The sequence below is a fragment of the Cololabis saira genome, unplaced genomic scaffold (genome assembly GCF_033807715.1).
Source record: "Cololabis saira isolate AMF1-May2022 unplaced genomic scaffold, fColSai1.1 scf120, whole genome shotgun sequence".
Taxonomy (NCBI): Eukaryota; Metazoa; Chordata; class Actinopteri; order Beloniformes; family Belonidae; genus Cololabis; species Cololabis saira.
The window spans coordinates 54,408-68,561 of record NW_026906284.1 but is presented as its reverse complement, the minus strand read 5'-3'; the positions used below and the strand labels follow the sequence as shown (position 1 = coordinate 68,561).

General features: G+C 38.4%; 1 long non-coding RNA gene across 1 annotated transcript; it reads right to left on the bottom strand.

Moving 5' to 3' along the window:
- Positions 1–9,340: 9,340 nt before the first annotated feature.
- On the bottom strand, positions 9,341–11,032 carry LOC133438740 (uncharacterized). Its single transcript, XR_009781799.1, has 4 exons — positions 10,711–11,032; positions 10,254–10,347; positions 9,956–10,064; positions 9,341–9,587 (listed from the first exon to the last, which is right to left on the bottom strand). It is a non-coding gene; the product is annotated as an uncharacterized LOC133438740 (long non-coding RNA).
- Between the last annotated feature and the right edge of the window lie 3,122 nt (positions 11,033–14,154).

Sequence of the window (14,154 nt, the reverse complement as noted above, 5' to 3'; positions counted from 1 at the left end):
TCCGGCCCAATCAGCAAGTCCCAGGTTGGGGTGCAGGGTCAGGAAAAGACTTGTGCTCCGTAATGCAAGCTACAAGCCACCCATGGCCACCTGCAGGACAAAAGAGAGAAAAGGGAGGAGAAGGGGGGGGCAGCAACGGGATGACCAGGGGTGGGGACCGCAGGCCAGCACGCAGCTCCCGAAGCTCCGGCCCAATCAGCAAGTCCCAGGTTGGGGTGCAGGGTCGGGGAAAGACTTGTGCTCCGTAATGCAAGCTACAAGCCACCCACGACCACCTGCAGGTTCCGGTGTCCGGCAAAGGATGCTGCAACATGGACAAAAGAGAGAAAAGGGAGGAGAAGGGGGGGGCCAGCACAAGAAACCACAGGAGCGACTCTGACACACTAAAGTTTACACTACCTAGAGATTTACCAACACCAGCTAGAGGTTTACTAAACACTAACTATAGGCTTTACTAAACAGAAATGTTTTAAGTTTAGTTTTAAAGGTGGAGGTGGTGTCAGCCCCCTTAACCCAGATTGGAAGTTGGTTCCATAGTAGTGGCGCCTGATAGCAGAACGCCCGCCCTCCAAATCTACATTTAGATACTCTAGGAACTACAAGTAAACCTGCACTCTGAGAACGGAGAGCTCTGACAGGAACATAAGGCACTATCAGGTCTTGCAAATAATGCGGAGCTAAGCCGTTTTGGGCTTTATACGCAAGTAATACAATTTTAAATTGGATTCTGAATTTTACGGGTAACCAATGGAGCGACGCTAACACTGGAGAGACGTGGTCTCTCCTGCTAATTCCTGTCAGTACTCGTGCTGCTGCATTTGGAGTTATTATTGAGGTGTGTGCGTGTGCGCGCACACGGCACGATATGTGTGCGTGCGCATGTACATATGTTATTATTACTATTATTTTGTTTATATTTTTGAGCAATGCTGGAGGTGCGGATGTGGGGGATTGTTTTAGGGGGCGGGGGGGTTAGATTTTCTCAGCAGGGGGGGTTTGATCACTCTGATGGGCTCTGGCTCTCAGTATCACAGGAACCTGTTGGTTGTTGCATCCATTATGGATGCAGTTTTTGCGTTACTGTTCTGCGAGATTAGACTCGCAGCCTTTTGCGTTTTTGTGATTGCTTTTTTTTATTTTTTCTTAAATCTGATTAAGGGCAGTTTTGAAACAATTTTGCAGAGTTACACATCTTGTTATTTTTCTTTTTTGTGTGGTTGGTATTGCGCACACTGGGCACGTGTTAGTGTTATCTTATTACTTTTTCTGCATGAGCATGACTAAGTATATTTCACTTAACGTAAAGGGGGCGAACCATGTCATAAAGCGTAAAAAACTCCTATCTTGGTTGAAGACAGAGAGAGTTAATATAGCTCTTTTACAGGAAACACATCTGGACGATAAGGAGCATGAAAAACTTAGGAGAGAATGGGTCGGCCAAGTTTACTATTCCTCTTTTTCGAAAAGCAAAAGAGGTGTCGCCATTCTTATAAATAAGAATACACCATTTACTTTAGATAGTTGTATTAAAGACAAAAATGGACGCTATGTTGTTATATCTGGTGTTTTATATGGGGAACGCATTATGATTGGCTGCGTATATGCTCCGAATACATATGACAGTCAATTTTACTCTTCTTTGCTGGCTGACGTTTCCTCTCTTTCTTCTTCATACACAATACTGGCTGGTGATTGGAATTCTACGGCTAATCCTGAGGTTGACCATTCTCCACCGTCCAGGTCCAAACCTTCTAAAATGTCAAGAGCCATGAGGGAAGTATGCTCTGATTTAGATCTATTTGACACTTGGAGAGTCCTACATCCCTCGGAGAGGGACTACACATTTTTTTCCAATCCACATCAGATTTTCACTAGAATAGACTATATCTTTACCTCTAGGCAGGTTCTTGATAGAGTAGAAAAATGCAATATAGGCAGTAGGTTATTATCAGATCACGCCGATGTCTCCCTGGTGGTCGCACCACCATTTTGTCAACCCACCACCCGCCGCTGGCGTTTGAACCCTTCTATTTTGAACAGCACCGCATTTGTGGATTATATGGAGGACCAAATTGAACAATTCTTAGTGATTAATGATAATGATGAAACCAATCCATCAATACTATGGGAGACCCTTAAGGCCTATGTTAGGGGTGCGGCCATATCGTATTGCTCAGCAAGGAAAAAAGAGGCTTTAAAAAAACAGATTGACTTAGAAAAACAATTAGCGGATTTAGAAAAACAATTGAAGGACAATCCGACCAAGACCTTGCTTAATAGAACGGATGCCTCACGTTCAGCTCTTAACCAACTGCTAACACAGAAAGCGGAGGCCAGCATTTTCTATGCGAGACACAGGCTGTTTGAAATGGGGGACAAACCGGGTCGGCTGCTTGCACGTTTGGCAGCGGGTAGACAGAACTATACCTCAATAGCCTCACTTAAGGATGATTCTGGAAAGAGCCATCATGAGACGCAAGCTCTTACTGAAATAATGGGGAACTTTTATAAAAAGCTATATGCTCCTGACTCATCGGCTGATGAGGAGACTATGCACTCTTTCTTGGGAAAACTTAACCTCCCATCCCTATCTGAAACAAACCAGGAGTCTCTTGGGAGGCCTATTACATCAGAGGAGGTTACAGAGGCGATAACATCACTACAGAGTGGTAAAGCGCCTGGGCCTGACGGCTACGGGCCAGAGTTTTATAAAAAGTTCCATAAATTACTAATAGGCCCCTTAACTAAAATGTATCTACACTCTATAGAATTAGGCCAATTTCCCCCCACCTTATATGCTGCAAATATTTCTGTCATCCTCAAGAAAGGAAAGCCTCCTGATGAATGTGGTTCATATCGCCCTATTAGTTTAATTAATGTCGATAGTAAAATATTTTCTAAACTCTTGGCAAAGAGACTGGAAGGCCATCTTCCTTTTTTAATTGGAGAACAACAAACTGGTTTTATCAAAAATAGAGCTTCTCAGCTAAATATGAGGACATTAGTTGGTGTTATACAGTACACAAGAACGCATAAAAAGGAGGGTCTCGTAATTTCTTGCGATGCAGCCAAGGCCTTCGATAACATTTTATTTCCTTACTTATTTAGTACCCTGGAGAAGTTTTGTCTGGGTGAGGGCTTTATTAATATGCTAAAATTAATTTATCACTCTCCGAGGGCAAGTGTGCTGGTCAATGGTATGCTATCCCCTGAATTTAACCTAGGAAGGTCGGTGCGCCAGGGGGATCCGATTTCTCCACTCATTTTTAATTTAGCTATCGAGCCTCTGGCTGAAGCAATTAGAAGTCATAATAATATATTTGGAATTCAAATGGGCCCGGTTACACACAAACTGGCTTTATACGCTGATGATTTATTATTATTTGTATCCAACCCATCCAAATCTATCCCAGCTATAATGTCACTTATTCAGACATTTGGCTCCTTTTCAGGTTACAGGATAAATTACGACAAATCTGTAGCTATGCCTCTGGGGGGCAGTGTTGACACACCATGCTTGCCTAATTTTCCCTTTGTATGGTCCACTACTGGTTTCACATATCTAGGAATCACCATCACTCCTAATGTTAAGGATATGCTGAGGTTAAATTTCTCCAATGTGTTACAAGAGGTTAAAAGAGATCTTGTAAGATGGTTTGACCTGCCGGTTTCTTGGATGGGTAGGATAAATCTAATTAAGATGAACGTGCTACCCCGGCTTCTTTATCCCATGCAAATGTTACCACTATACATAACCAAGAAAGTAATTAGAGAAATTGAAAGGGACCTTTCAAAATTCATATGGCATGGTAAAAAACCTAGACTGAGTATGAAGACATTACAACTACCTAAGGATAGGGGGGGGTTGGCACTTCCAAGTATCTTATATTACAATTGGGCCTGCCACTGTCGTACTATGCATGGATGGGTTCATGATTTTCTTACTGGTAAGCCAGAGCCCCTTGAAGTATGGGAGTGTACTCCCTATGTACTCCTAGCTGAACTTACAAATATACACAAATTACACTCCATATCAGCAGATAGCCCAGTACTCTTGAATTCAAGCAAGATTTGGAAAAATATTGTAGCTTTTACTGGTAGGAAAAATATGTCCTCATATTTGACACCTCTCATCGGTAATAGACAATTTGTCCCGGGGATAAGGAGTGTTGTTTTTCGGTCATTGTATGATAAAGGTATTAGGGTTATAGGAGACCTGTTTGATGCCAATGGTGTTTTAATGTCATTCAAAATGGTTAAGAATTCATTTGGAATCCCACAAACAGATTTCTTTGCATATCTACAGGCTCGCCACTTTATAAACAATAACATTAGGTTTCCTCAAGATGGATCTCGTCTTGGGCATTTAGAAAAGACTATTATGCATTTTACTAAGAAAAAAGGCTTGATTTCATACTTTTATGACACTTTTCTGAGTCATGAAAAACACAACCGTGGACAATGTTACAAGGCGATGGGAAAGGGACTTCCAACAGAGTATGAACAAGAATGTTGGTCTCAATGCATCCAAAACTCCCACTCTATTTTTATAAGTAATAGATACAAAGAGATGCAGTATAGGATTCTTCATAGGCAACATAGAACACCTGAAATCTTAAACAAATTCGATCCCAGCAGGTCCCCATTATGCATTAAATGCAAAAAGGAGATTGGTACCTACATACACTGTTTCTGGGAATGTCCCAAGATTGCTCGATTTTGGTCCTATGTGGCTAAAGAATTGAGTTCAATTATGAAGTCTACTATCTGTAAAGATCCTGGACAGTTTCTATTAGGGCTGCCGTCAAAATTTGGAGTATTGGATCCTGGTAGAGCCAAGCTGCTTAGTAAGCTTCTCTGCGTAGCTAGAAAATGCATTCTGTTCAATTGGATTCATGAGAAACCTCCATCAGTAACCCAATGGTATAGAGAAATCTACAGAGTTCTTCCGATGGAAAGACTCAGTGCCAAATTAAAAGATAGAGAAGATAACTTCATGAAAATTTGGTGGCCTCTTATAAACCATTTGCCCAGGGATCTATCTGCCTTGATTTATAAAGGAAGCGATTCTTTGGATTTTAGACCCCCAGCTGTACTCTTGCAGTTTACCTTCTGATGTGCTCGGTGTGTGCTGTGTGTACTACACAATATAACTTTTTTTTAATTTACACAGTAACTGTGTTGTATCTATAGATGTGTTGATTGCCCTTTTCTTTTTCCTTTTTTTTCTTTTCTTTTTGTTTGTATTGTATTCTGTTTTTGATTTATACCTTTTGTGTTAATACTGAAAATCAATAAAATATTATTATGAAAAAAAAAAAATTAGTACTACTAAAACAGGTTATACAGATTACTTCATTGAAAATGGAAAGGAAATTACCAACATGAATGATCAGGTTGAGGGTTTCAATAATTTCTTTGTCAGAGTCGGACCAAATCTTGCAAAAGAAATAATTATTCCATATGAGGAAAGTGTTACAAAACCACAGATTGAAAGGAATACAGCGACAATTTATTTGAGAGATGTTACCAAAAATGAAATTTTTGATTTAGTAAATAGGTTCAAGAATAAAACATCTCTTGACTGGAATGGTATAGATATGACTCTGATAAAGAAAGTAATTATTGATATTGTTGACCCGTTAACTTATATTTGCAATCTATCATTCAAATCAGGTATTTTTCCTAGTCAAATGAAAACTGCTAAAGTGATTCCGATATACAAAACAGGAGACATTCACCTATTCACAAATTACAGGCCCATCTCATTGCTTTCACAGTTCTCAAAAATACTTGAAAAACTTTTTGCTGAACAGTTGGATAGTTTTATAGAAAAGCAACAGTTACTTAGTGAACATCAATATGGCTTTAGAAGCAACAGATCCACCTCAATGGCACTGATGGATGTAGTTGAAGAATTAACCAACTCTATTGACCACAAACAGTATGCAGTTGGAGTTGTTATAGACCTTAAGAAAGCATTTGACACAATCGATCACGACATCTTGTTGCAAAAGTTAGAACGGTATGGTATTAGAGGGGTGGGGTTCAGCTGGGTCAAAAGCTACATTGAAAACAGACAGCAGTTTGTACAGATGGGTGAGTATAGGTCTTCATGTTTAGATATAACCTGTGGAGTGCCTCAGGGTTCAATATTAGGACCTAAATTATTCATTTTATATATTAATGATATAAGCACAGTTTCAAATATCCTGAAATGCGTTATTTTTGCAGATGATACTAATATATTTTGTTCGGGGGAGAATATACAAAAGCTACTAGAAGATTTTTCAGTTGAGTTGGGGAAGCTGAAATTGTGGTTTGATAAAAATAAACTATCATTAAATATAAGTAAAACCAAATTTATTCTGTTTGGCAAGAGGTTGGTACCCTCAGATATAATGATTGAAGTAAGTATTGATAATGTAAAGCTTGAAAGAGTCTATGATGTTTCTTTTTTAGGAGTAATAATAGACCACAATCTTAACTGGAAGCCCCACATGAAATATATTAGATCAAAGTTGGATAAAAGTATCGGCATTCTAGGAAAAACTAGACACATATTAAACCTAAAAACATTATACATACTTTATAATTCATTAATTTTACCGTATCTGACGTACTGTGTGGAGATTTGGGGAAATACTTTTAAAACCAATCTTCAACCCATTTATGTAATGCAAAAAAAAGCAATAAGAATCGTAAATAATGTAGGATTTTATCATCACACAAATGTTTTGTTCTGGAAATTAAACGCACTAAAATTGACTGACCTAGTTGAATTTAAAACGGCACAGATAATATACAAAGTAAAGAATAATTCACTCCCCTGCAACATACAAAAACTGTTTAAGGATAGAGATGGGCAATATGAGTTAAGGGGGGAACATAATCTCAAACAACCAACAGTTAAAACAACACTTAAAAGTATGTGTATTTCAGTTACAGGGGTTAAGTTGTGGAATAGCTTGCCAGATAATCTGAAACAAAGTAAAAACATCATACAGTTCAAAAATAGTTTAAAACACATCATGATTAGTAAATACCAACAGGATTAAAAGAAAAGACGCAAGAGAGAGAATTATGGAATTATGCACGTAATAATTACTGATCTTTTTGTCCTTGTTTTAATCAGGACTATTTACTATTTATTTTTCCTTTTTTTTTTCTTTTCTTACTGGTTCTTTGTTGTTACATATATTTTTCTTTCGTGTTTGCTTCTTTTTTGGGTGAAATGCTAGAAAGCATTTGTTATAGAAAGTTTAAATAATAATAATGTGAAGGTTAAAGGGTAGGCATTTATAAGCTCAGAGCTTCAGCCTACTCCTTTTTGATCCAAATGATTACACGACATGTTATGAATGAGTGTACCATACTGAGCACGTGATCGAAATAAATAAATAGATAAATAAATAGATTGACGCCAATCGGCGTCAATGGCAGTGAATGAGTTAACTTCCCAGGTAGTAACTACTCAGCCTTTGCCATGTCCAGGGACGTACATGAGCTCAGGGGGGGAGAGTGTAGCCCAGGCTTCATAAGCTGTAGGATAATTAAAAGAAAAAGAGTAAAAGTCAGTTTATTTAGTCTGAATGAGTGTATGAGAGGGATAGCTGGCATTTATGGGGTTAACTGCACCACGCAGAGCAGAGAGCACTGCGTCATGACGTCACGGGCCAATCGCGTTGCAGCCCGGGAAGAGAAGCTCGCGCTGTCTGCATGAGGAACGTTCTGCCTGAGAGAAATATCCAAAGTGTTTAAAACCGAGTGAAATGGTCAGAATCCACCGCGAGTCGAACCCACAGAGTTCACGGTTGATGATACAAGCTCGGCGGTGAGTTTATTGTGCATTTTGACGGAGTTAGCGTCGAGCAAAAGTGGGTTAGCCACCAGTGCTAATTTAGCTGCTAAATGCTAAGCTACCGTGTGAATGTATGGACGAGAGAATGTGTGTGTGGTTCATGAACACCGTGTATCGGCAGTACCTCGTGTGTGCCGTGTGTATAGACCCCTTTCCGTGTTTGTAAACAAGTATGACGTAGGCATGCTGCGCGCGCATTGTTGCGGCAGAAAGACGGAGTTCATGACAGTTTACACCAGCCGATTGACGGAAAAAGATCGTGGAAATTACGTTACTAAACTAACTTTGGCGGATGGAAAGCAACTTCCTTCCCGGAGGAAGATATCACAAAGTGGCCCGATGTCCAATGTCCGGATATTCATCTGTATTTGGTTGAGAAACTTAGTGTTTACTCAGGAGAAGCTGCAGCTGTCAGCAGCTGTCACAGCTGAAGTTTGTAAAGAATTATGACAGTCAACTGAATGTATTTTATACACTAGACATTTTAAGTTATTTTATTACTTCATATTTATTTAATTTATCTTATTATTTTTGTTAATTTACTGTGTCCCCTTTGTTTCTTAATGAGTTTCATTAAGCATTGCCTTTGAATGAAAGCCATGTCATGTGTACCTTTGTCTGTGCTGGCTGAATGAAGCTGATAGTTATTTTAAAAAAATAAAAAATTATATGAGCTTTATTGTCCATCCTGCATCTCACATTATCACCATTAATTTACAGAAACCTATTCCCACTAATACGATAAAAAGAAAAACATTAAAAGGCATATAATGCAAAATACTGTTTTTTTAAACTTAGTTCATTATTTTTAGGTAAATTCATTATTTTTATTTGAGGGTTTGTGGGGATTAATATATCTATAATATACCTGAGTTATATATAGTTACATATAGTGAATATATGTATATTTGTGCAGCATATTTACAGCTGTGGAAGTTGGATGTTTGTAGCTTTAAAAAGAGAAAATAATCAATACATTTACACAATCAGTGAGGAAAAAACAAATAACTCCGGTAGTTTATTAGCAAAACTTTAATAGTCAAGTAAATCATTAATGGCTGATATTCAATTCATAGTCACAGCTCCAAATCACTGATGAGAAAGTAAAAAAATGTCAAGACTTGATGTTATTATTCAGAACCCTTATTTCCTAGATTTTTTCAGAACAACACTTTTGCTAAGGTTTGTGAGACTAGCACACACAATAACAATATCATCTAGAAGGTCAGCCTGTGACAGTGGAATTCTTGTCTGCTAAATTCTGAAGTTCTTCCATCTCCCTATAACACGTTCGACATGTATCCTGACACGTCACAGTTGTCTTGATGTGTCGACCTCCTGTGCAGAAAGTTGCTGTTTGCCTTTGGTGAAAGCTGGAATGCGAAGGGTGGCACCATGAGCTGCAACCTTAATTTCATTAACACTATCAAAAGATGATCCTGTAGAGAGAGCTTCTTGTTGAATATTTTTACACTTCCTGCAATTTTGGTGCACAACCAGTCAAAGAGCACAGATGTTATTCCAGTGATAAACAACAGTTGTACCATGTTGCACTTAATATTTGAGTATGAAAATGTCGACTTCTTCAGCTCCTCTTTAAGTCTCTCATTTTCATCTCGCAGCTGTTGATACTTTTCCTGCAGGTTGACGTGGTCACTCTTCAGCTCGGTGTATCTCAGGTTCAGGTCATTGTATTCTGTCCTCGTGACTGGGATGTCCTCTTCAGCTTTAGCAGAAAAGAGAACAGTTGAGAATTGAAGACGAGGATGGATGGATGGATGGATGGATGGATGGATGGATGGATGGATGGATGGATGGATGGATGGATGGGTGTATAGAGAACATAAGAGGGGCATTGGAATCAGAAGGACAGTTGTGAATAGGAGAGGAGAAAAGGACAGGGACAAGGAGATTTTATTTGTCACATACATAGACCTAAGATTAATTGCAACTGTGTTAGTTTACACTGTGCATAAATATGGGTTGTAAAGAAAAGAATGGATGTGAAGATCAGCATAGGGGGAGAATACTCAACATGGTTGAACCATTATACAATGCAATGAGACTTGAAATGACAACAGTGGCTACACTTACTAGGACTGTGATCCATGCCGGTGATTCCTCTGGAGTTCCAGGAGCAGGAGCAGGTTGATTTGGTGGAGCAACCAGAAGTCTTTCACTCCATTTCTTTTTTCTTTGGTACCTTCACATAAAAAAACTCAAATGAACAAAAATACTGATCTCAAGCTGTAATACAATACATTCCCATCTTAATTATCGGTTATGGTTTGCTTAATACCAAAATAATTAAACCCTTAATATTCATGAGTTAATCATGTCATTAGGTTAAGCTAAAAACACAAACAGCTAGGTCTCATTTATTGTATTTTACCTTTTGATCTTTGCATCGGGGTTTTGGTTTTGTTTAGTGTATGAAAAAATAGAGGGCACAAAATCAGGACTCTCGTGGTCCAGTGACATCTCACCTGTAAAAAGAAAGATACACATTAGCCAAATAACACCAGATAACCACTTTTCAAGTTTCTTAAGTGTTCTGAGATGCTCAAATCAGAGAAAAGACAACCAGGGCACACATCCTAAACAACAATGCTGCTAGAGCGTTAAAGCTGTTAAGTTACGTGGAGCTGCTGTACACCCATGGATCTATAATATTAATAATATTAATTATTATTATGTACACCACACTGAAGCTCTCAGCTGTATGAGTTAGTACTAGTAGTAAACTTACAGTCTATGGCAGCAAACACTTACAATACACTTACTCTACCTACAGTTACTCAATTAAAGGCATTCAAGTAAAGCTAAACCAGATAGCCACGATAACTCACCAGATATGATTCTTGCTGATCCTCGGTCCAGTCGGTTCTTCTGATGCTTGCAGCCACAGGCTCCTACGGTGCTTTTGAAATGGCCTGTTTCCTCTGGGAATTGCAAAAAAATTATGTTCCTCGGGATTTCGATTTGTACACCCGTACACACAACAGCTGGTGGGCATGTTGTTCTTCTATAACGTTACTGCAACTCCAAAAACGCAACTTAAGAAACAAATCTTCCCTCGCTCTATTCAAACTCATGCAACTTCTTCAGCACTTCCGCCGCAACAATGCGCGCGCATCCTGTGATGACGTAGGCTGGAAAGGGGTCTATATTATTATATTATAATTATAAATAAATATATATATATATATATATTTTTTTTATATATGTATGTACGTATGTGTATATACTGTATTTATATGTATATCTAAGTATATGTATATGTATATGTAAGTATAATTATATGTGTATACGTATATATACATATATATATGTACTTCGAACATGAAACAGTAGTGAAAACACAACCAAACAATAATAATCAATAAGAAATAAGAAAAAAAACTCTATTTCATTATAATATATACATATATATATATATATATATATATATATATATATATATATATATATATATATATATATATATATATATATATATATCGTGAAAGGGTGCGTGAAACTTTTTCTGCTTTGAGGATATGGAGTTGTAAAAATCATATTTGCGCATGTTAAATAAATAAAAAAAATGGATGTAGAGAGGAGGGGAGGAGAGGGTGGAGGTAGAGAGGAAGAAGAGAGGGGTGGAGGTAGAGAGGAAGAAGGGACGGCTTCCAGCTTCATTGCATGTCTGGGAGTAAAGTAAGCTCTATGAACAATATTTAGGTGTATAGTTTGATGGTTAGGATTTTTTGAAGCTTGAATGATATTATTCCACACTACTTTCCATGGCCGGGTTTCCCAGATCCAACCTCTCTCGAGGATTTAAGAGAGGTTCAAAGAAGGTTTCAACTAAAGTGTCTTTTTGAGAACGTGCACGTCGACGCGTCAAATGAACGCAGGATACGCAGGATACGCGTGACGTGACGTGACGTCACACGTATCACGTATCCTGCGTCGCGCGTACGCGTTCTGAATGGCAAGTATATACAGCCCTTACGAAGGTACCCTAAGATACGGGTGTTTCCCAGATTACCTCTTAACACCGTCCTTTAGTTTCGCTCTTTCAGAAGCTCTTTAGAGGAGCTGTCCGGTTCTGAAACCAAATCAATCGATGTCAGGCAAATCGATCACCGATCACTATCAGCGCATTTTCACACGCAGCACTGCTACCTAACCACTAATTCCCTGCTGCCTGTGCGTTATAATAAAAAATTAAGATGATAAATATAATTCAATGACCCTTTTTCATGATGAAAACAAGACTGCAACTAAATAAGAAGTAGTCTTGGTAAGAGAATGAGGGAATGTATTGTTTTTATTAAATGTGAAAGATGGACGAAAGGAGAAATTAACTTAACGATCATTCAGCATATAGGACCACATTGTATCCTCCTGACTAGTAAAACAGAATCCTTTACCTCAAAAAAATATTCTGAAGTTTATTTAGCTGCTTGACCGTTTTCACTATTGCATTTATCAACGTTGTATTTGCGGATGTCTGGAGACACAGCGGGTGTGGAAACGGGTTACAGTAACGCCGTTAGTTTTGCGGTAACTAATACCGCAAAATAATAAAAAGTAATGCGTTAGAGTAGGCTATCTAACGCATTACTTTTTAAATTCAGTCACGCAATTACCGCTACCAAACGGTGCGTTACTCCGTTATTTCTGGCTACAGTGAGGCTTTTTTTCCCCACACGCAGAGACCGGGAGGGAACGTATTGTGTGTGCGTTCAAAAACATGAGCGGTCATGGCGAGCCAAGAGAAGGCGAGTTTCGCAAATCGCAACGTGGAATTACAGCAATCCCTGGTTTTTCGCAGGGGTTATGTTCCAAAAAGAACCCGTGATAAGTGAAATTCTTTTTACAATTATAGAGGGCTTCTAATTGCAGAGATCAGCCCCGCCTCGCACGTATTTCAGTGCTCTTCTGAGCCGCTGCATCCCGACTCGCGCTGTAGCGTCTTTTTATCCTAAACCCCGCGGTGCAGGTGGGTTTTTTCAAGAGAAGAAAATAGTTATGGGTCGTTGTCTTCGCTCTTTTTTCTTCTGGGCAAAAAGATTCTTTAATATAAACCGACACCATTGATTATATTTGAGACTGTAATGAACGATTCATCAAAGGATCCCGTTTTTCAGCTGCTGCTTCCCTGTCATCACATACTGCGGTCACGCCATCTCCGCTTCGGAGAGGCGCAGTCGCGCTATCTGCGCTTGGAAATCGATTGCGCATCTACAGCGCGTTGTACGGTAAAGCGTGTGGACGGCTTCAAAACGGTTATTATTATTATTTTCATGTCTTGAAATAGATACATATGTCATTCCTTTTTGTAGTTTTACTAAAGTCTAACAAAATGATAAAAAAACAAAAAAAAAACCCCTTCATTTCTATATAGGCAGATTTCAAAAATGTATAAAAAAAATCAAATCAAATACTAGTCAGCACACTGTAAGATATTCTTGTTCAGCATGTCTTCAAGTACCTCTGACATCATTTTCAAGTTCTTTTACCGTAGCGTTTTATAATAATTACATGCTAAAATCATACCCAATACACAGGAATATAGGCAGATTAAAAAAAATAATAAAAAAATCAAATCAAATACAAGTCAGCACACTGTAAGATATTCTTGTTCAGCATGTCTTCAAGTACCTCTGACATCATTTTCAAGTTCTTTTACCGTATCGTTTTATAATAATTACATGCTAAAATCATACCCAATACACAGGAATATAGGCAGATTTCAAAAATTAATAAAAAAATCAAATCAAATACTAGTCAGCACACTGTAAGATATTCTTGTTCAGCATGTCCTCAAGTACCTCTGACATCATTTTCAAGTTTCTGGGAAACCCGGCCAAGGTGGGTGACGTGATGGCTTAAAACGGACATTGGCCGGGTTTCCCAGATCAGTTAAGTAGCTCTTAACAGCGAAAGACTTCTTTCAAACCTTCTTAAGGAGCCTGTGAAAGAAAATCGCGTTTCCCAGAGTTGCTCTTAGCTTAAGTATCTCTTTCATTAAGAAGGAAATGAAAGATGCTGCTGACCCAGTCTTTACACCGCGTCAGGCAAATCAACATCACACCAAGCAATGAGATATTAAAACAATGCAGCCCGCACAAATTTTGATTTATTTTATACTTTAGATTTATATTGTTTAGCATTCATTGGTGACAGCAAAGGGAAAAAAAAAATAAAAATAAGGAATAACAAGTGTGTTCCTGTATATGTTTTATGCATTACGCAAAAATAAAAGGATCATCATTTACCATAATTTGTCTGCACACATCCCA